Genomic DNA, 25,194 nt, shown 5'->3' with positions numbered 1-25,194 from the left:
GAAGACAAATGGAGCAATCAGGTGTGTCTAAGAAAGTGGCTGTGTGTAATAAAGCAATGGAGTTTGAAAGTTCTATAAAAAGTGTCTTTATTTACGTGCCATAAATGGACCCACTGGTGCAAGAGCTAAGGCATCCAGCTGAGGCAAACTGCAACCGCTACTGCTGAAGTCAAACGTAAGCTCCTGCATCAGTGATTTCCACATTACATGTTACAGTTCCATGTGACATAAAAAATACCTATTAGACTTGAATGACTCTAAATTCTATAATAAAAATAAAGGTAGGATACGATTACCACATGTATCCTTTCAGAAAACAAACCAAAAAAATGCAAAATGTAATCATCAAACTTTTTAGGTACCCCAGTGCTCCTTTTTTGTAACACAAAATTATCAACAGTAGAACACTCAGAAATCTCACTGTACAGTTGATTCAATCTTGTGCGTGTCAGAATTGGTAATAGTTCCACCCACATCATAACTTTGAGGAGGAACACAAACATTACGCTTATGAGAAGCACATTCGGTAACCTTCTGGTGAAACCATACATTATTGTCTTCAGCTGTTTCAAAAAAACCTTCGTGTGCAGAGAGCTAAGGCATCGAGCTGAGGCAAACTCCAACCGCTTCTGCTGTATTCAAACCGAAACTCCTACATCAGTGAATTCCACATTACATGTTAAAGTTCCATGTGACATAAAGAATAGCTATTAGACATGAATGACTAAATTCTATAATGAATATAAAGGTAGGATACGATTACCACACTGTGCCAACCAGTTCCTAAGCAATGTTGTGTTTTCTTATCTTGATCGCCAGCTTGTGAGCAGAGGCTGAGGATGAGTACATTTGTGTGAAAGGGCTTCATGGATAACAGGCAAGCAGAGAGACGTGTGCACAAAGAATAGACATGGTTTCAAAATGGATGTCAAGTTTAGGCTAATTTAGCAAGTAAATAGTGTATTTGCATAGGCCATACATCACTCATCCCTGGTTAGAGTGGAGATGTAAGGGGCAATAATGAAAACAGAGTTCAAATGCCTGAGCATACTTAGAAAGTCATTATATGAAAGTAGTTAATTTGAAGTGTATTAACTCTTTCCGTGCTGATGACGGAACCGTTCCGCCATCAGCCGCGGTAGCGCTGTGCTGATGACGGAGCGGTTCCGTCATGGCCCGCCCAAAGCGCCTGCACGGCGCTGATTTCGCTCCGGCGCGGCGCTGATTTCACTCCTGCGCGGCGTGTTCTATTGAGCGGGCGGGGCCATGACGGAACCGCTCCGTCATCAGCACAGCTCAACCGAGGCTGGTGATGGAGCGGTTCCGTCACCAGCATGGGTGTGCTGCGCAGCCCCCCCACCCCCTTGGCACTGCGGCGGAATAGCCGCCGCAGCCAAAAGGTTAGAAAATGTAAAGGAAAATGTAAAAAAAGATGGAAAAAATCAATCCAAGAATAACATGAATTTCTTACAAGTCTTGGACATTGCAGTCCGGAAGTTCTTCAGAGGCTTGAGATGCGTAATGTTCCAGGAGGCCATTGTTGCCATCATGTGAGAAAAGCGAAGCGATCCACTTCATATCCTCGAAGGGACAGTAAGGTTCCTCGAATATTGGAGCAGCAATTTGAATTGGCAGGCAATCTTCGATGTTGTGAAAGGTCGCACGTTGCAGGAGATCTTACACGGCTGCGCAGAAATCCCATTCCACCACGATACCTTTTTGCGTTGCATCCGCCATTTCTCCACTGCCTGAACAATCAAGTTCATGGTTTTCAAGATACTCCATTACCTGCTGCATATCGGGAGTGATTGTTGTGATGTCGGCAAGGCATACATCTATTCGCCAGTCGAATGGTCAAGTTTTGAAATAAAAATATGGTTACACGCAGATTGCATATGTGTAAATAAATGTCATGTTGTAGCTGGCTCCGATAATAGATAGAGGCAGGGAGACGAAAAGTTGTTCCATTTCTTCACGGTATTGATGTAGCTTTGCGACATCTTGGTTGTTACCACAGGGGTTTGTATTAGTTTAGAATTACTTTAGGGGTGAGTCCTACAGGTACATTCACCAAAATGTCTTTAGACAACAACAATAAATGTAAGTTGCAAGCACAAAAACACGCAAAATCCTATTTGTTTGAAAGTTTAGGTATTTTTATATAGCAGAAACTAAAAAGGAGTACAAAAACATGAAACAAATCAGCAAGGAGTCATGAAAGGGAGTAATATCAAATTAATCCAACGATTCATGACAAACATCTATTCCAACCAAATCAAAAGCGACAAATCTCCTCATGAGAATAAAAGTCACTAAAGAACAACAAATTTCTCAGGAATAGATGGCGGAGTTGACGTTTCAGTCTTTGTGGCATCAGTCCATCAGACCATCTTCAGGACAGTAGATATTGCTTAAAAGAAGACTCCTATACAAACATAACACAATGTGTTATAAGACTTGCAAACATGACTGTACTGTCTATTAATTACATTGATTAAATAGGATACCCGTGTGCAAAAGAGAAGAACAGAAATATCAAGTGACATTGCAGAGATGTCATCACATAGTGCCATTATCAAGTTTGTGCACTTCCCAGGTGAGAACAGGCTGCACATGTGTCACCACAGTCACCTCAATCAGTACTGATAAAAAGATATATCAGGCTTACTTCTATAATCAGTGAATCCAGCATAAAACCTTAGCGGGGATCTATGCTCAGAGCTGTAAACTTATCACTAACCCGCGGTCCTCATGTTATCAAACTCAAGGACAACGAACCTCTCTGTCTTATACACAGTCAATGCATATTGTATCTGCAGGGACACTCATTTATGTATTAGCATAGGCATACAGACTGATGACTACTTATTGATCGATTCATCATAGTGAGGGTTGGTAACGCATCATCTACCAATGGCACGGTAGAAGGGGAGCAATCAATATTTTGTCAGACACTACTCATAACATAATATTATGTAGTCAGCCTGCTGTCTTACTAATCGTCTACCGCAAAAGGGAGTAATTATCAATGTGGTGGGGACAGTTTTCAAGGCACAAGAATGCTTTATCTTCATTATAACAGGACAGCTTCGCAATAGTTGTCATTAGGGCAGAAATGCCGTATAGACAGACATTTACCTGCGTGAACACACGTCTTGGTGAAAGCTTCTAAACCCAATACTTGCCGATGTTTCAGTATACCTGCATATTTAAAAAGGGGGGTAGCTGGCAGATATTACTGCCATGTGCTGAACTTCAGAAACGTTCTAATTCAGCACAAACATCGGGGCAACCAGAGGCTAGAAAAAATGGTCTTGCCTGGTGCAGTTCTACCTTAAAGAGCTACTTGTGATACTACATAGTGGACTGATAGCTGTAGAGACACGCTAATACCTTGTAAAGCCTGATCACTAACAAATTAAAATGGCTAGCGCAACACAAAATAACAAGCGCAGATGTACAATACATCAGTACTCACTTTGAAACAATGCTTTGTGTTGAATCCAGCGTCAGTCACTGAGTTAGAACGGCATGCAAAGCGCTCGCCACAGCTACAACTATTTAAATGTTTGTGACCCGGAAATACTTTGCTGTGTCACCCGATCAATGCAAACAGGAAGGGCCACAGTCTATCCCTATTTGAGTCTAAAACTCGATTGTTGATGTTTACACCTGAGAAGTGCTAAAGATCAAACAGGAGTATTAATGTATAGTCTCAAAGAATGCAAAACAAAGTACATACCAACTATGAAATCACAACATAAGTCATAATGATACAGAGACACATACATTGTATGTTTCAGCATAGATTACGCTGTAATGGCAACATTAGTGAAATGGTCTGACAAACGAATCACATATTCATGTTACAATACAAAGCAGATTGATTTATCTGATAAAGTTTATCTTCAAAATTCGAACTAATATGTTGTTAATAATTCACATTCATTTTGAAAACATCTCATCTTGAAAGTCAAGGAAGTTAAAAATGGACATATCATGTTTACCAAGATCCTGTATATGCATCTATTAAAAATAGTTACTCAGCATGGCACAAATCTGACAGAAGTCTAGACTATGTTCCTGAAATTCCAAAGTCAGACAATAGTATGATATCATTATAAGCATGTCAGGGTATGCCATTCTGTCAAGGAATTTAAACCATGTTTGACACTTTCAGCGCGACGGATCCATCGTTGTTCTTTCAATGTAAGCGCCTGGTCTACATTGGATTGTCTAATGGTAGGTTTCACTACCTCCATAACCCCCCACAACATGTCTTTTTCTGTATGTTTCATGTGAACATAATGTTCACCAGTGGTGCATTTTCAATTTTACAACGGACTCTAGATTGATGCTGTAGGATCCGCTTTTTGACCACTTGTGTCATTTTGCCAATGTATTTCAAGCCGGAAGGGCATTGAATGCAGTAGACAACGTTGGAGGTGTTGCAATTAGAGAAGCATTTTAGCGTGATTGTCTCACCACTTCATTCAAAGGATTTTAGATTGATGGTGCTTTGACATGCTACACAATGGTAGCACTTATAGTGTCCGATCACCGGGCTAAGCTGTCTCATGTCATCCACTACGTTCTGCTGGGATGTTTTATAAGCATGAACTAATTGATCTTTTAGATTTGAACCTCTTTTAAAAGAAAACAATGGTTTTTCAACTAGGTCTGGTAGAGAGGCTAAAAGCGGCCAATGTTTTTTCACCATTTTCTTAATGTCATTGGTGGCAGTCCCAAAGATGGTAACACATACTAGCTGAGGTTGTGATATCTTGGGTTTAACCTCGAGCAAGGCTTCATGGTCATTATACCATGCTCTTTTAAGAGATTGTTTCAGCAATTTGTTGGGATAACCGCATGCATGTAATTTCTCTTTAAGCTTCTTGGCTTCAGCGAAGTAGTCAACCCTCCTTGAGCAATTCCTCTGCAAACGGAGAAACTGCCCAAAGAGGAGACCATCCCTTAATGCCTATGGATGATGGCTGTTATATTTTAATAGGGTATTCCTTGCTGTCGGCTTAGTGAACAGGGTGGTGTAAAGTATATTATCCAAGCCCACTTTAATAGAGATGTCTAAGAAGTCCATACTTGCTTTGTCACATGACAATGTGAATTGTAAATTTGGGTTTCTGGAGTTAATCCAGTGGTGCAATTCAGTGAGAAGCTCCTTGTTGCCTCTCCAAATAAAAAAGATATCACCTATGTATAGCAGCCAACAGCCCATATTGGCTCCGAATGGATTGAGTGAATCATGGATAGATTTGTTTTCAAAGTCAGAGCCATAAATGTTAGCTATATCGGGGGTGTAAACAGCCCCCATTGCCACTCCTTTCAATTGCTGGTAAAAACGTTTTTTTCGCAAAGAATTTTATTTTCACAGAGTGAGATCCTGATACACTCAATTATGAAATGCGTGGGTACAACATGTGGTCTTGGTCTATTGTTCAATAGATCTTCTAAAATCCCTAGAACTTCCAACTGGGGAATATTAGTGTACAAACTCTCGATGTCAATAGACACCAACAGTTCGCATGACGAATCAAAAGGGTGATTCTCCACTACATTGATGACCGCTGTAGTGTCTCTGATATAGTTATTAACCTCAGTAGCAAATGGACGGATGAAAAAATCTGCATACTGGCTAAAGGTTTTAAGATGGAATTACATCCATACACAATCGGTCTGCAGGGAGGCAAAGAGGCGTTTTTGTGTACTTTCGGCAGAATGTAAATAACCGGTACTCTAGGAGATTTATTAATCAAAAACGCAGACTCTTTTTCACTGAACCATCCGCCATCAAAGCCCAAGTTACTTAGTTTGGCAATCATTTTCTCTAAACTATTTGTTGGGTTGCAAGACAATTTTCTGTTATGTGATTCTACTGACAGCTGTTTCAGTATTTCAGTTTTGTAGGCCTCTTCATCTCAAAGAACTATCCCCCCACCCTTGTCTGCAGGTTTGATGATAGTATCTGGCAACACCTGCAGCTGTCTGAGTGCCAGTTGTTGTTCCTTGGTAAGGTTGTATTTGACATAGGAGGGTTTCTTGAAGACATTGTCCACTTCTGTTAAGATAGCATTTTCAAAGGTGATCGTTTCTTTTGCTACCATAATATTTGTAGGAAAAAATGTTGAACGGTTATGTAAACATGTGATGTCATTACTTGGTGGTACAATTGTGTTCGCAAAAAAGTTTTTTAGTCTTACAGAGCGGAAGAACTTATACAGCTCTAGCTTAGTTTGAAACAAATTGTTCTTGTTAGTCGGTACAAATGAAAGTCCTTCTGTAAGAAGTGAAATTTTCTCCTCAGAGAGTTGGTTTTTCAAGAGGTTGAAAATAGGAATGGTCTGGGTGTTGTCTACCATTCAAAATACTGGTTTCAGGTCCATCAGGATCCTGGGGTGTATTGATTCCTGGGCCATCCCCTCTTTGTTGTCCGTTGCCTCAATGGCCCCTCTCCGGCCTAAAAAAGCCTGCCTAGATGTTGATGGCTGTTGGTCCTGAGCTTGCCTATATGGGTGGACTAGTCCTTGGTCACTGTCAGTGTCCGAATTGGTGTCAGAGAAGGTTGCCCTCTTACGCTGTCCCTGATTCAGACCTTGATAAGGACCCTGGGGTTGATAAAACTCTTTCGAGAGACATGGATAAGTTCTCTCTTTACTATATCTTCTGATATCTTGATGCCATTTATTTGTTTTTTTCTGAGAGTTAAACTCCTCAAAGTCCTTTATTGTCAAGGCAATTTTGTCCAATAAAGCTTTGGCATTGACAATACTTGAATCCGAATTGATCTTATTTTTATAAATGCTCAATCTCTATTGACAGTAATTTAATATGCTTGAAGGCTGTTTCTATGCTTAACACCATCCAAGCGCGTGAGCACTTGTTTGATGCAAAGCTAAAACCTATTTTGAAATCCTCATCTTCAATGAAGATGATAGGGTTGTTTTTGATCTGTACGCCGGTGGGCATGATATTCGCACTCAAGCAATCTGTCAAAAGTTTAGCATGGAGCTCAGTTCAAAATAGTTTCTTTCTAAGTCTCTCTAGTAGATTAAGGTCTGATTCACATGGTAGGTGTGTCACAGATCCACGAGCTCCCAAGAGAGAGGGACCTGCAGCGATCTTTAAGACATATTCATCGGTATAGGACAATGTCTCGGCTTCAGACATAGGTGAAAACCAGAGTATCTACTCTGACTTAGATAGATGGAATAACAATTCCTTATCTCAAACCACTTAAAAAAGTGACTCAAAGCAGACTACAGTCTGCGCACAATACAGTATATTCATTCAATTCAATTCAAATCTTTATTTCGGTTAAACAAACCATAAAAGAGTCATTGACATATAAAACAATACAATCTCTAAAAACAAGTGGTACCAATAGTATCAATTTAAGTTTCCAATTAATAGCAGGCCATAGAAAAGAAAGAGGGGTCATAATGAGAAGTGTGACATTTTTCTAGGGGGAACTAACCAGACCAGACAATTTAAAAATTCTTAGCCCACAATTACAATCAGTCGGTCCCTAGTTTGCTAAATGCATGAGAAATACACTGTTTAAAATTTTACGACAAGTATAAATATACATAAATATTAATACAAACCAGGTATTTATATTGGTTAATAGTATTAACAATAATAAAAACATGTTCAAAAGAGATACAATTTTTTTAGAAGGTATTTCATCCATTCCATATGACAAGATTTAGATGTAGAAATGATTCAGTGACATATCCACCACTAAGCCAACACCGTATCAGCATCACTAATCTTTTTTTTTTTTTGTTTGTCTGATGCCTTACCCTCTCCTCTACACTATTACAATTACAATTTCAGACCTCGTTTTCTTCGTACTATTGCTACAGCAAAAAGGTATCGGCTTAAACTAACTACAATGGTCTGTGTGGTATCAGATTTAAACACTCTTTCTGCCTCCTTGATACATCTGAATCCTAGGAGACGACAAATAGGTTTTAGCAACTTCTTCCTGCTATGTTGGTATGCTGGGCAAAGAAATATCACATGGGCCTCATCCTCCCTTGTGCCCATGTTGCATAACTGGCAATTTTCAAGCTAAACATCTCCTGTGCGACCCTTGTTACATGCCCATTTCGCTGTCTTAGCTTTAATATGGAGAATGCCATAACAAAACTTTAAATACAGGGTTTTTGCCATAACTGTCAGTATTTCGTCCTTAAGACTTTCAAAACTACTTTCACTTTTAACTTCAAGAAATTTGAGTGTCAGAATTCCAGTATTTGCATTGTGTGTTGTGGAGTTTAGGACAGAATCCCAGAACCTTTCTTGCAGTAACTTTTTGCAAGTCAGGGTCAGGGATCCTTGGTCTGTCCAAAAATGGTATAACCCCAGTTTGAAGAACCAATTCTCAAATGGGCCAACCATAGCATCCAGGTTGTGTACCTTTTTGTCATAATTTCTTTTAAGGCTTATCTATATTCAATTAGTTCGTCCGTTGCCCACAGACGGATCCAGTATAATAATGGGCGTAAAATGGCATGATCATCAGAATGATGTATATTTATGTCAAGGAAGAATGGGATAAGAGGTGTGCGGCATGGTACTGCTAGTAATTGCCTAACAAATGTATTTTCATGCAATGAAAATGCTTTTTTTGCAGCATGGCCTCATAATTCAGCACCATAAACATAAAGTTTGGCAGATTGAGCCTTATACTTTAACAGCTCAATTGCGGGGGATACGGCTCTGGAGTAACTATTCCTGTGCCTTTTGGTTATGGATGCTAACTTTTGTATCAACATTGTTTTGGATTATCAATTTGTGGATTCCAATTCATTTTTACATCCAAAGTAATACCCAGATAATTAAAACTCTGCACGTGCTCAATCATTTCTCCATTAACAGTAATTAATCTATTAAAACTCTTATGGGGGCCAATTGCCATAAACTTTGTTTTAGACGAATTAATCTCCAACTTTTTATCCACACAATAGTATTGGAATTTGTTGAGCAAATTCTGCAGTCCTCTTGGGGTCTGGGAGATTAGACTAGTGTCGTCAGCAAATAGCAAGGCCGGCACTGCTTGGCCACCCAACTTGGGAGAGTCATGCTTGCAGCCCAAGAGGGTGGTCGGTATATCATTAACATACAAAGAAAAAAGAGTAGGCGCCAGCACACACCTTGTCTTACACCTCTTTTTATGTCTATGTGCTCCGATAGTTCCCCATTAGGACCCCACCTAACCCTAGCATAGTTGGCCTCATGGAGCCTAACAATTTGTTCAATTATTTCAGCAGGGACACCCTGATTCTTTAATCTTGACCATAGCTTATCCCTGGGAACAAGGTCAAAGGCCGCTTTGAGGTCAACAAATGCCACGTAAAGGTGAGAATTCCTTACATTTATGTATTTCCAAATAAAACATAAAAATCTTAAAACCTGATCGACAGTGCTAATCTTCCCTCTAAAACCGGCCTGGTACTTAGTTAAAATAGAGTTCTCTTGAATCCAGTCATTTAGCTTCCTTAAACTTGACGAGCATATACTTTTTGCAGAACCTCAATCAGACTGATCGGTCTATAGTGTGCTGGGTTCAGTCTGTCCCCCTTTTTAAAAATAGTCACAATTTCAGCACCCCTCCATGTCTCAGGGATTGGCGCTCCTCTTGCAATTTCATTGCGAAGTAGATTAATATACGGGGCCCACAACATATTCTCATGTTTCCAGAGATCCCCCGGAATCTTGTCCGGATCTGGTGCTTTCCCTGATTTGATAGCATTGATGGCTGATATAGTATCTGCCATAGTAAACGATGGGGGTGTCCCTCTTACGTTTGCTCCTACATCTTCTTCATTGCCCGTTTGATCATTTCCATTGTAAGAGTATAATGTAGAGAAGTGTGTGACCCAGACTTTTGCTTCTAACTTCTAAAAACAGGTCCCTGGATGGTGTGCCCTCTTTCTTTCCACTGGCTATAAGACCCCAAAATGTGGATTGATCTTTTAATTTACATGATTCCAACATTTCTGATCATACTTTTTCATCCCAGCCCTTTTTAGCCGTAACTAACACTTTTTTGTATTCCCTTGTTTTTTCTTTTACGGCTACTATATCTTTCCCTTTTACAGCTTCTATCAGTTCTGATTTGGCATGGAGGCATGTTTTGTTATACCATGTCCCATTTTTCAGTGTCTTGCTTTGTCCAGTATTTGCCCTTTTAGCTACTTTGGTGAGTATCTCGCTAAGCTCCAGTGTAGTTCTACCATGGACATCTACTATTAGTAGTTTCTCAGCTGGGTTGAGATCTAATGGGGACATTAACTTCACATAAAGCTCATACATTTTCTTAATAGTGGAATCATTTCCCAGAACTGCAGGCCACTTCAAAGCTCTGCGTTTGTTGGACGTAAGGGGATCAATACTCATACTTTTGGAGTAGGGTAACCCCTCTGCAGGTAACATAAATAATGACTTTGAAAGAGTCAAGTTAAGAGGATAGTGGTCACTCTCTGTACGGTCATCTACCCCCAAATCTATCGTCATTGGCCACAAAGTTATTGAAACCATTATATAGTCCAGATTGTAGGAAGGTGGATATCTGACTATGGTTACCCCCAAACTTTTTGCCTGGTGTTTAGCTGGTTTTTGACATAGTTGGCCTGGGATCCTGCTATTCAGGGCCCCAGGCTAATTGCTCTCTCCTTAAAATGGACTCCATGTACCTTAGGTGCATACACAATTGGAACTGGTTCACCTTATTGGCCCCTGTAACAGTGTACCCTAGGTACCCAGGGCATAGGTGCATCCACGGCCTACCAGGGGCTGCAGCATGTATTGTGCCACCCCTGGCCTGGCCTCCATATTTGACACAACTGGCTGATCACTCAGCTGGGGTAAGTTGGTGTAATCACCTCTTACTTAGATATAGTATCCCTATATCTACCCTTAAACTGGACACATATGTTCCTATCAGCCACTCCTATGGAAGGCCTCATCAATCCTGGAGGCAGAGTGCTTGGAAATATGTGAGATGGTGCTCTAGCATGAGCTGAGCCTGTCTGCAGCTGTCGGGAACCACTCCCTAAGCTGTTCCGGGATATTGCCATACCATATACTCTTAAGTGCATTATTATCCTCGCGGTTATATGCTATCTTTGGTTTGGCTTTATCAAAATATGTCGAGTAAGGTGTCATACGAATTGGAATACTATCCCCTCGACAGTTCTGTTGACGGGGATAGCATTCCACCCTTCTAGAGGGACACGACATGTGTGCAGCCTTAACCCCGGTTAAAGTTAACCAGAGCCTCAGCATCACAAAATGGATGCTGCCACCGCAGACACGAGTCTGACCTCCTGCTGCTGGGAGTCCTTCCAGCAAGGGAGGCTTGGACAAAGGGTTTCCTGCCTTGGGAGGTGCGAGCACCACCCCAGACAGGGTTTTGTGTATTGGGTAGGACAGGGCTGAATAGATTGAGACATGCCCGGGGCACACAAGGTGTCCCCGTGCATAAGCCAGTCCAAACCAGTCCTGGGACTTTCCAGACCCAGGCCTGGCGAGGAGCTGGACAAAGGAAAGGGGGTGTAGCCGCCCCCCTTCCTGGTTCCTCCCAGAGGAGGGACCTAGTAGGTGATCCACCCCTCAGATTTGGAATAAGAGTGGGAGCAGTGCCATTGCACAGCAGATCATCCTGAATTAATTTTACACGAAGAAGAAGACTGGACTTCGACATTCTGCTGCACAGAAGACTGAAGAGAATCTCCCTTGTGGCCTAGGAGTGGCCACCCTGTGAACACAGGCACCAACCAGCGAATCAACGTCTGCTTTGCTGCCGCCTCCCGCCGGAGCCCGAGCCCAGAGCTTGACAAGACCCAGACTCCCAGACTTCTCAGAGCCCGATCCACAGTCCCTGCAAAGAAGGGACCCGTGGAGGCACCGAGAGACGTGGGACCGGACATCTTGGAAGACACCCGAAGAGCTGACTGCGCAGCATCAGAGGCATCCTCGATGTTGTGCTTTCGGGACTGAGAACCCCCACCACCGAGCAGCCCTTGCACCAAAGATCAGCCCCCCAGCATCTCCACGATCTGCGTGGGGCCCTTTTGCATTGTGCCACTCGACGCACCATCCCGGCCACTAGCCACGTGGTCAGCGGGCATCTTGGCGACTACAACTACAAACTACACTGCGGGTCTGGTTGCTCCAGACTTGCCCTAGCTCCTGTAACAAGGAGCCCCTGCTCAGACCTTGCTGGTCCGAGTAACAAGCCTTTCTTGATTCCTGCGTGGCTTGCATTAGCCAAGGCCTGTTTGCTACAATCAAGTTGCCGACACGGCCAACAGTGAGAAGCCTGCGTGCGACAGCTCGTGACCGACTCCTGGACGTCCTTGACCCCCGGTGTCCACGTGGCTGCAGAGAGAAGCTACACCTCAACGCCTGTTTGCACCCGACATCGCCTGGTTCCAATCTGGTTCCACGGTAGTCACTGGCTAGTGACTTTGAACATTGTCCCCTCTGCTTTCAGGTCTTCACATCTTCAGATCCACCCTTGGATCCACCGGAACTCTTCACCTCGAGCCGCCTGCAGCATCTTCAGCTCCAAGCACCATCGACCAGCGTGACGAAACCCGACACTACTTCGACCCTGCACCCCCGCTTCCTGTGGGTGAGGTAACTCAGCTCCACCAGTGTCCCTACACTGGTACACACCTATAGGGCCTGTGTCTCAAGTTTCAGCTTTCTAGGTCACTCGGAAGGTTCCAAACTAACTAACTTTGTACATTTTACGCACCATAGACTTTGCATTGGTGAGTGTGTGCACTTTAAACACTGCACCCGAGTCCCGCGGGCCTTTCCTGACTTAGTCACTGCTAGTCTCGAATAGCTCCAGCAATTCCCAAGGCCCTAGGCCTGTTTCCTTTCCGATTGGTATCTCTTATACCACTTTCTTAGTATATGGTTTAGGTGGCCCCTAGGGCTCATCCATATTGTGCAACTTTTGTGTATTTTAAACTGTCTTGTGTTTAACGCTTGTGCTTCTGTGCTCATAAAGAGTCCAGGGGATACTTTTAGTTAATAAATCAATATATATTTTCAATATATATCTGTGTGGTGTCCTTTCATTTGGTATTCAAGGGGGTTGTGTATGGTAATACAGCTGGCTTCACATGCCTTTCAGAGTTTAGCCTAAGACTGCTTTGTCCACGTTACCACAGGATAACTGGTCTATAAGGTTGACTTACAACCATCATCATAAGGGTTGCTTGGCATGGTACAAAGTGATCACTAGAATTAGTGAGCATTATATACCAGGCCAACTTCTCACACAGATAACTGGTACAACTGCCACGTCTAAAAGTAGGTTTTCTCGGGGAGTCTGATGACAGGCGGTCATTACAGGAACGCAGGCCATGTCCCACTGTCAGACGTAATAATTGGAGTGCAGCTTTTGAACACGGTACTGGTGAACTGGACTCAGGACCAGGAATGCTATTAGCGTTATATTCCAGCTCCGTGATATTTTCTAAGCCCAATAGAGGTTCAAATCTCCGGTTAAAATCACCCCCTATGATCATCATGATCTTATGATCAAATCTGGAAATAATGGCATCCAATTGAGATATAGTCTCTGATTCCTTATGAGAAGACATAGGTCTGTTATAGATATTAATGATACAGACTTCTTTGTTATTAGTATCTTTGAATTTTATAGCCAGGATATCAGGACTATTACAATCTATTTGTTTATAGTTAATACCCAGTGTGATCTTTCACCAGATTAACAGACCACCAGACGGTCTTCCTTTAGTCAATTTGACTGCAGGAATATAAAAAGATCTGTATCCTATTTTAAAGTGATTTTCCACACCCCACGTTTCTTGGAATTAAATAATATCCCTACTTTCGACATAATTGTACCATGTGGGATCACTCAGATTTTTCCCTATGCCCGCAATGTTCCAAGACGTTAAATGAACATCACCTTGTAACCCAATGCCCGATATGTTACTTTCAGTGTTCTGCTCTCCTGCAATCATTACTATGTTGGGGTCAGCATTTCCTAATGTTGCAGGCTCAATCAAACTTGAGCCTTCCAGGTTTTAGCCTATGGTTTTCACATCCCACTCAAAGTTGATGGGCCCATCTTTACTATACGTTTTATTACTATTCCTCAAACTCCTTCTTTCAGATGGTTCGTTGTTCGCAATCAGATCTGGTGTGCCTTGCTTAGTCATTTCTTGGTCACTGATAATTATTAAGGGGTCCACTCGCTTTAAGGCTGCTGCCCCTGTGACTGCTGGGTTCCACCCTTCTTCTGCGTCCAGTCAATCCTCCTCCTCTATGCCATATAGCTCTGCAAAACGATTATTTGTGGCCACTGTGAAATTAGTGTTTAAACAACCCGCTGCTCCTACATGAACCCCCCATTCAAGGCGGTTGATCAGTGATGGAACAGCCTGCGCATTGTAAAAATAGGTTAGATTTTGCGTACCAATTCCACTCCTGTCCATAGGGTGTCTTTCATTACAGATGTACCTCGCTACGCGATTATCTCTAAAGTTTACAATGATTGTGTTCCCAGGTATATCCTTAGGTCTTCTACCTACCCAGTGAACTCTTCTGGCAAACAGGACTTCCCCATTCATATCTCTTGTGAGCGGCCTATTCCTGTTTAGCCAGAATATCACTTTATTTTTTAATTGTTGGTAGGATTCGACCGTCCCGCTCTTCAATTCGGGAACACAAGTAAGGACAACCACATAAGGTAGGGACTCTGGTGGCAGGTCAGCAGTGGCCAGCAATGGCTTTAAATTGCTATCGTTGTTGCCCTTCTCTTTAGTTGTGCTTTTCTGGCTATTTACCTCCCCCGACTTGGATCTATTTGTTTTACTGTTGGGTCCTTCGGGACGTTTATCTAGAGCCATATTTGTATGTGTGTTGGTGGTAGAACTAGATTTTGTCATAGTAACTTGGGGTTGTATGACAGCTTCACTGGTTACAGCCGCTGGTGCCATTACAGTTTTTTTTAGAGGAGCGGTATCCTTTTTCGTTCTTTCTTTTTCCTCAGCTTTTAACAGGTTTTTTAGAACGAAGAAGTTATCTAAAGTTGTTTGCTCGAATCTCTCTAACCTTTCGCTTACCCCTTTTATCCTTTCCAGGAGTGGGAGGATCAGTGATCTTACAACTTGCTCTATCTGTAAAACTGATCCTCCAACTTGCAGAGGGATAGGATTAGAGTTAGTTACTCCGTTATCAAGTGGGCTCGCTCGGATGTCGACAAGAGAATCGCCATCCGATGATAGTGGCGTTGTACTCGCAGATCGGCCTGAATTCGAAGTTGTTATCTGAGCAGTTTTCAGTACTGTAGGGTTTCTCCCCTATCTATAGCCTCCGTTCTTTTCCTTTTTATATTTGCTCTCGTGTTAGCCCCTGTCTGGGGATGTGCAGCTATAATTTCTCTTTGAACATCGATTGAGGGAGCCCGGGCTATCGAAGGAGTTTCACCTGGGCTAGTTTGTCTATCATGCTCATTAATTAGTAAATGAATAGGCCCTTCTGTGCCGGTAGGGGAGATGGCTTGCATTAGCGGCCCCAGGGAGGAGCATCTGATATACATCGGTTCAGCAGAAGGACGCCGTTCGGTAATGGCAATCTCCTGTTCAAGGACTGATACAGCCCTAGTAATGAACTGATCCAGCGTGCCACTTACCGAACTCCCACCATATTTTCTTCCCCCTAGGCATCGGGTCAGAACTTTATCTAAATTAAATATTAACAGCAAGGCACATGTGCTCGAGGCCCCAACAATAAATTAAAAGCCAAAGTAATCAGTAGTGAAATGTCTTACAGATTTCAAAATGTTCGGGGGTGGCCCAGCCCAGCCTTGTCCTGCCTTGGACGGCCGTAGACGGCCCGCCCTTTGCCCGGGCTTCGCCCGGCGCGACCCGCGACGCAGGGGCTCTCGTGACTTTTAAGCGCCTCCGGACGCAGGATTGGCGGCAGCGGCCGCAAAGGATCCCGGGAGTTGTAGTATTCTCCCTCCACCTGGTGGCCGAAGATGGTGTGCTGCGGCGGCGGGAGGGAGAACAGGGCAGCCAGCGAGGGTCAGGAGAGCAGGAGGACAAAGGTGAGCGTGTCCCCGTAGCAAAAAGACTCTGGGGCAGATTTATGTTCACTGGCGCATCCCCAGGGATGTGCCAGTTAACATGCGCCACAGTGCGCCACAGCTCCGCCAGCCATGGTGCGCCGCATTTATAATGCGACGCACCATGGTGCAAAAACGGCACAGATGCGTGACGCATCTGTGCCGGAAATGTGGCGCATTGCTGGAGTTGCGTCGCAAGCGCGACGCAGCTCCAGCAAGTCTCGGGGGTGCCCCATTTTAACAATGCTGCGTCAAGGCCTACTCCTGCTTCAAGCAGGCGCAGGCTTTTGACGCAGCATTGGCTTAAAAGTGACTGAGTGAAATCTCATAGATTTCACTCAGCCACTTTTGCGAGGCGCACCTGCCCCGGAACGCCTACCCTGCACCGGAACGCCCACAAGCGGCGCAGGGCTTTACAACGTGACGCATCTGCCTAGATGCGTCACGTTGTAAATCGTTCGTAGGGATGCGCCACGTTTACGCCGCCTTGCGTGATGCAACAGCAGCGTAAACGTGGCGCAAGGGCCTCATAAATCTGCCCCCATGCTTCCAAAGAGCGCCAGAGGCTTGGGCGATACAATAATAAGAGGTGAAAAGTGCCAACAAGGGATTTTGTTTACAGAGGACTTGTATTTGTTTAGAATTACTTTAGGTGTGAGTCCTACAGGAACGTACACCAAAATGTCATTAGACAACAACAATAAATGCAAGTTGCAAGCACAAATACACGGGAAATCCTATTTGTTTGAAAGTATAACTATTTTTATATAGCAGAAATTAAAAGGGAGTACTAAAACATAAAACAAATCAGCAATGAGTCATGAAAGGAAGTAAAATCAAATTAAGCCAACGATTTATGACAAACATCTATTCCAACCAAATCAAAAGCAACAATTCTCCTCATGAGAATAAAAGTCACTAAAGAACAACACATTTCTCAGGAATAGATGGCTGAGTCGAAGTTTTGGTCGTTGTGGCGTCAGTCCATCAGACCATCTTCAGGACAGTAGATATTGCTTAAAAGTAGACTCCTATACAAACATAATACAATGTGTTGCAAGACTTGCAAACATGATTGTACTGTCTATTATGTACATTGCTTAAATAGGATACCCATGTGCAAAAGAGAAGAACAGAAATATCACGTGACATTTCAGAGTTGTCATCACATAGTGCCATTATCAAGTTTGTGCACTTCCCAGGTGAAAAAATGCTACAAATGTGTCACCACCCTCACCTCAATCAGTACTGATAAAAAGATATATCAGGTTTACTTCTATAATCAGTGAATCCAGCATAAAGCCTTAGCGTGGATCTATGGTCAGAGCCATAAACTTATCACTGCCAAAAGAAGAATAGTGGGCAGATGTCAGCTGATCAGCTGCTCTATCCTACTCTCTGTCTTTGTGTTAGGTTAATAATCTGATTGCAAGCATACTTGATACACCACAGAAATACATGCAATTTAAGAAGCCAGCAGAAACATCTGTTTCAAAGGGAAGGAAAACACTCTTCCATTTGTTACTTGTCGCTGATATCTGCCAAGCACAAGGTATCATAGTATGTAGATGTTTGTCTATCTCACAAGCTAAATAAAATTATGGTACATGTATGGTTACATGTGTTAAATAAAATACCAAAGGAAGAAAGATCAAATTGGCAGTACTTCCCAAGGTATCAAATTAAATAAAACTAACCCGCGGTCCTCATGTTATCAAACTCAAGGACAACGAACCTCTCTGTCTTATACACAGTCAATGCATATGGTATCTGCAGGGACACTCATTTATTTGTTAGCATAGGCATACAGACTGATGACTACTTATTGATATATTCATCATAGTGAGGGTTGATAACGCCTCGTCACCAATGGCACGCTAGAAGGGGAGCAATCAATATTTTGTCAGACACTACCCATAGCATAATAATATGTAGTCGGCCCGCTCACTTACTAATCATCTACCGCAAAAGGGAGTAATTATCAAAGTGGTGGGGAAAGTTTAGACCTCTTAATATTGTATCGCCCATGCCTCCAAGGGTTTATTGGGTCTCCCAAAATATATACTGTTACCACAGGGAGCGCAGCCATTTTCTACACGTAAAAATAGTAGTAGGATGGCCGCAAAGAGAGCAAAAATTATAGGCTCTGTTCCTGTTATTCCAGAGATGATAGAATTAATGAAGTCTGGTATTATACCAAAAACAGTTTGAAAGGCTGTGACAAGGCCAAGGGAGACCGTGTTAAAAAAGTGTGCCAGACCTTGAGTGTGAAATTTGTTAAAAATTGTGTAACAATTCACAAAGTGTAATGGGAGGTTCGTATTTAAAAGGGACTGTATTTTACTTGAAATTCGTGATATCTGCAGTCGATAAATTTCTTTTGCAGAAGTGAGGGGCAATTCTGTTCTGAACAAAAGCACTTTCAGTTTGGTCAGTTTAATGAAATCTGTTTTCAAAGTAGGTATTGAAGGCCACAGGAAGTTACTCTGTTTGAAACAGTAAGGACATACGGTATGCCAGCTCACATTCCGTAGGAGTGCATGTTATTTAGAAGCAGTTAACTGCAGTTAGAAAGCTGTGTAAATGTTGGTCTGATTGTGGGAGTTGGCGTGCTTTTAAGAAAGCACGCAAGATTGAGGGGCTGTAAGCTTAGAAGCATTGTGTAGTTGGACATTCTTGTATAGTAATGAATGACTGCCATTGTGGTCACAGTTTTCACCTGTGAGAAAAAGTTCTTTATCCTCTTTAAGACAGCGATATGTAAATGGGAGAAGCCACTGCTCGTGAATAAACGCACTACCTTATATAATCACATACAACATGACAAAAAACATTTACACCTAGCAGACACAACAACACTACCTACTGTGGGAACTGTGGCTAGCCATGTACATAAACCAAACATGGCATGGCATCTCTGCCACACAATGCAGAATGCGGGGAGAAACGGGAGCAAAGTATGTGTGAAGGTGGCAAGTGATTCTCGATTATAAAAGTATACAATGCAAAGTGCTGAGAGGATGTGCTGGACAGACTTGAGTATGCAGAGCACAGACATGAACATGGTAACATACACTGATGGTCTATTGAGTGAAGTAGAAAGTGGACACAACCATGATAGTACAGTCAGGAGGGAAGATTATGGAAAAATAGCTCGTATGTGCCCCCTCCCCCCAAATCTTTAGCTTAGTGGGCTGGCAAGGCTAGCGTAGGGGTATGAATAAAAGGCACGTTTCTCTTGATGTGGTTTTGTTCTGGAATGGCGAACGTGTCTGCGAGGTCTGCGCAGCTTACACCGCCAAGAGGTTGACCCCGTGAGTGAACATGGCGGCGTGAATGATGCTCTCAGTGTGCTGGCACTCAGAAACCGTCATGGCCACTGCAACACATATATGCAGCATAGTTCACCTTTCGACACCGCCATATGTGAAGGAGGGCTCACCACGTTCCAGCGAAAGTTCCTGGGCCGAGGTCTGTGAGCTTGGAAGGCTCCTGAGATCAACACTGGCTACCACGACACAGGCACACAGCACCCAGCCTGAGGCCCAGCAATGTGGAGTGCTCTGTATACTACTAGCACAGTAGTCGAACAGGTACCAACAGTGGAACGGTGTCCTGATCCCACAATGGACGATGTTAGAACTGCATCTGAGAGTGGATATGAAGGTACTCCCTTTGACCAGGTGCAACCAACTCTAGGTCCCAACTGTGGAACTGTGTCTTGATCCCACAATGGACGATGTCCGATATTACCTGATGCTTGGTTTTCACACAACTCCCTCCTTTGAGGTGCATCAGACTCTGTGCTTCCGTAGCTAACTGCTGCACCTGATTATTGTGCTTGGTATACTGTAGTCGCTGGACTACATCGCGGACCAGCAGGTTCGAACAGTGAAACGGGGTCTTGATTCTATGATTGAGGATGTCAGAAGTTAAAGTCTGTGATGTTTCTGTGTACCCCCTCTGACCAGGTGCAACCAACTCTAGGTCCCAACAGTGGAACGGTGTGTTGATCCCACAATGGACGATGATAGAACTGCAACTGAGAGTGGAGATGAAGGTACTCCCTTCGACGAGGTGCAACAAACTCTAGGTCCCAACAGTGGAACGGTGCCTTTATCCCACAATGGACGATGTTCGATATTACATGCTGCTTGGTTTTCACAGAACTCCCTCCGTTGAGGTGCATCAGACTCTGTGCTTCCGTAGCTAACTGCTGCACCTGATTATTGTGCTTGGTATACTGTAGTCGCTGGACTACATCTCGGACCAGCAGGTTTGAACAGTGAAACGGGGTCTTGATTCTATGATTGAGGATGTCAGAAGTTAAAGTCTGTGATTATTTCTGTGTAACCCCTCCGATCAGGTGCAACCAACTCCATGCTTTCGAATCCCACAATAGACGATGTTCGATATTACATGCTGCTTGGTTTTCATAGAACTCCCTCCGTTGAGGTGTATCAGACTCTGTGCTTCCGTAGCTAACTGCGGCACATGATTATGGGGCTTGATTGACTGTAGTCGCTGGTCTAGACTGCGGTACAGCAGGTCTGAACAGTGAAACGGGGTCTTGATTCTATGATTCAGGATGTCAGAAGATAAAGTCTGTGATTATTTCTGTGTAACCCCTCCGATCAGGTGCAACCAACTCCATGCTTTCGAATCCAACGGTACGTGGCTATCGGGCGTTAATGACCACTACCTCTGGCCTACGTTGCGGTCAGCAGGGCTCACAATTCAGATCGAGTGGTGAATGTTTAATGACAGAATCCAGTAGGCAAGCAACTACAACATCTATTGAAATATAAACAATATCCTTTTAGTATACTTGCTTGAAGAACTTTTTTTAGATGAGTTATAGGTTTAGTACAAGGACCAAATTCTTCTTGGTAGTGGAAAAAACACTGAATAACACTCTACACTGTGGACAGCAGAGATCGCAATTCAAATTGTTTTGATTTATTTATTGCAGAGTTTTCTGTAATTTATGTTGTTGTATTTTGTAAAGAGGAAGTGAGAAAAAGTATTCATGGATGTCTGTGTGACTACTGCCTTCAATTTACAATGCAGACAGCAGTGTTCACAATTCAGATTGAGTCGCTGTGGGAGATGACGCAGTCCTGTAGGAAAATACATTGCTCCAGTGCGCTCTGTCCATACCACGCATACGCATCATTGCAGGCTCCGCACACATTTTTTTGTTGCTTCGTGTATGACAAACTGGGCAGCTCAAGTCCACGTTACATAGCTGTCCTACACTGCAGACAGCAGTGTTCACAATTCAGATCGATTCGCAATTGCAGATGATGCATTGTTGATGGCAAGAGACATTGCTCCTAGTACGGCCCGCTCGCAGCACGCATCATCGCTTACTGTGCACATGCTGAATGCTTTTGATGTTGTTGAGTGCACTAGAACTGATAGAACCTTTATGATACAATCTTTTTGTGTATTATTTCAGATCTATTGCTTGTGTCTCAGTATACCACAAGTTGTGGTTCTTTTACGGTAGAATTTTTTCTGTATAATTTTACATCTACTGTCCCTACCTTACTGCAGCACAAACTATTGACTCTTTTAATATTGAATCTCTGTGTGTGATCCAGTTGATGCTAGCAGCAACCATGCCCTGAGTGCTGGTTTACACTCACCTTACACGCATCCAGCGCAGACGTCACTGGATAATCGACCCTGAAAATAAATAGGTTTCGAGCACACGTGCCTGTACCCACTTTCACTATCTGTCTGTGTCCGTGTGTTCATTATCTATGCATGATACTGCCTCCGGGCCCTACCACATTACATTGTGCTGTGGACAACATACGCAACCATGTTACCTCTGGTAGTGGGGAAAACTTTGGTTATGTAACTTTTAGGTGCATGGCTATCACAGGTGGAAGGCTACTTTACAGACCATGAATATTGATGAAGATGATGGTTGCATGTTTTGTGTAGTGTAAGATATTTGTACATAGCAAAACGTTTAAAAAAAAGCTGTCTAAGCAGAAGAGGTGTGTCTCATCAAATGCTGTAGAGAGAATGACTAAAATGGGTGGCGCTTTCCAACTGCTACAATGGGAAATGTTATGAACTAATCAAATACTTTATTTAAGGACAAATGGCAATCGCGCACCCAGCGCACAAGGAGAGCGCAACCGATGCGATTTTGTGAAAATATATTTACTATAATATAAGTTTAATACAGTTAGAAATATATAAATGTTTAAAATATTTTAGATTATCGCTTGCTCTCATATACACTTTAAAGTTATTTACATATAGTTTTGAGACATAAAAAATATGAGGGAATGGCATACCTGGCGCAACACCATACGTCTATGATGTAACACATGCCTGGGTTGCGTGCGCTCGTCGCATACGCAACGCCCAGCGGGTGTGACCTCATACATACATGACGTAACACGCAACTTGGTACTGGTACCCATCGCATACCAAAGTAGCAGCTGGTGCGACCTCATACGTATATGTTGTTACACGGGATGCGGTGCCACAAACCCTTCGGATACGAAATGCTCATCATTTGCGAGTTTAGCAATATGGCGGATAGGATTCGTGTGCTGATGGAGCTTGGTACACTACCAGTATGGGACTATAGGTTTCTCCCCCCCCCAAAAAATGATATACATTTTTCTTTGAAGATATAAAGCATTACATAATTTTTAAAGTAAAAAAAGGATAATAGTGTTCCAAAATATTATTAAAAAAATTAGAAAAAATGTAGGTTTTATAAATATTAAAATATGAAATTAACATTTAAAAAACTTTTGAAATTCACTGAAAAAACAATGGGTTTTACAGACGTTATAGTTGGTAATTAGCATTTAAAAAACCTTAGAAATTCACTGAAAAAATTATAGGTTTCAGGAACGTTATAGTTCGTTCAACATTTCACTCATACAAAATGATAGAAATGCCCCTGTTATAGTTAGTGGGGCAATGCACTGCTGATGACGTCACATATTACATCATTCATGACATGGACAATGACATCACTGATGACATCACTGATGACATCTCAAATGACATCACTGATGACATCATCCACGTGACAATCTGATGCACCTCATAAGACTCTAGTATAACACTTGATACAAAATAAAGACTAAAATTTCGAAATAATGAATACTCCAATACCAGCTAGTACATATCCACTAATTCCTAGGTCTACACACACATCAATTCATTCACCCATACAGTCACCCATCTAAACAGCATTATCATATCCAGTTAATTATCTATACAGACACTCAGACACCACCTCTCATTCATAGAGTTATTCACACACCTAGTCAGTAATGGAAATAATGAATCACACTTTTATTTACTCAACTGTACAGTTATGCACATACCACCTAACTTATTTAAACATATACTAACACATACTTTCACTCTAATACAATAACCAATACAAGCACACACTGATCCATACAGGCACTCTCACAATCACTCACTCTCATATATAGTCATGCATACAGTCCAACACTCACTATACTGCCTTTGACATATGCAGTTACTCCAGAGGTCTTCAAACTTTTGTAGGCTGAGCCCCCCCAGCTGAATTTTTTTACATGTTGGCCCCCCCACCACCTGACGGAAATGTCTGGAATCGTTAAGTAAACTGCAGGTTTGGGAGTGGGTGTGGTGAAATGACAAAATGTGCGCAAATAGTGTTTACTATAATGCTTTGTTTTACACAGGACATAGATTGATAATAAGACCACCAACATAACTGTGACAGGTGTACCTGTTTTTCAGAGACTGTGAATCTGTGGATGGATTTTTGCTACTGCCATCCACAGGTTGTGCTCGAGATCCAGTCTTGAACCATACTTAGCCTTTAATATTGCAAGTGCTTAGAACCCAATCTCACTTAAATAGGGCGAGTTGAAAGGCAAGAGAGTTTTGATAGCAGTTTCTCCCAAAGCTGAATATTCTGCAGACATTTTCAGCCAAGAGAGGGACTTTAAGGGAGACAGTGTTGTCAGATTTTTCAAGCACTCCCTAGCTCAGAGCTGATACACGAGAAACAAATCTTCTGTAGAAATCATTAAAAAATGTCTTAGGCAGCATTATAATGGGATAATTTCCCACCAACCAGTTATGTATCCGAAGACAGTTGAAAGTCCGCAGAGAGGGCGCTGAACGAGCACCTAATTGAGAATTCCTTTGTGGAACAATAAGCTGCTTGCCTGAAGCAATGGGGGTTTAGGACACGTCAGGCTTATGTTTAAAAAAAATAAAACATAACAAATTAATGATGTTGTCTATTTTACTTCAGAGCAATGTTGTCTGACAGACTTTGTGATGAGATGGACATGTCAGGGATTTTGGGTGCCCTGGGCAAAAAAGATAGTGATGTGTTTTCACTGTTGTAGCAAAGCAGCAGCCCACTAATTTTACAGTGGAAAATATCTGTTATATCCTCCAATTTCTCATACTTTTTTATAGTTAACTTTTTATGGTTGCTGCATGAAACAAACACATTTCTCTGTAAATAGTAATAGACTCCCTCACTTCAATCACATTAAAAAGAAATGAAACAAAATAGTATTTGCAAGAATCTGTTTAGGAATTATTCCAGGTCATCAGGGCAAAAACAGAACTGTCTCTATCAAGGGGCCCCTGCAAGGCTGGATTGAAGTGTATTTAGATGTCTCCTTTTGTAATTTAGGACGAAACCCTTGATGGGGCAGGACATTCCCATACTTATGTACAGGGGTGAGTGAGGTGACCATATGAATTTGGGTGCGCATGTTAGTGCAGAGTGGGACTAATGAATGTATGGTTAGTGGTGGACTTATTTGAGTGAGATTGCAGATTGAGTAGTGAGGGGGACAGGTGAGTGAAGTGTCACAAGTGCAGGTTGAGTAAAGTGCTCGTGTGACTGCAGGGTAAGGTACAGGGTGAACAATGCAAGTGCACTGTGAGTGCAGAGTGATCACTATGAGGGGATCGTAAGTGGGTGAATGGTGTGAGTGCATGGTGATCAGTGTGAGTGCAGGGTGAGCGGGTGAATGGTGTGAGTGCATTGT

Source organism: Lissotriton vulgaris, chromosome 5 (assembly GCF_964263255.1).
Source record: "Lissotriton vulgaris chromosome 5, aLisVul1.2, whole genome shotgun sequence".
NCBI lineage: Eukaryota > Metazoa > Chordata > Amphibia > Caudata > Salamandridae > Lissotriton > Lissotriton vulgaris.
Note: the sequence above shows the minus strand (reverse complement) of the source record.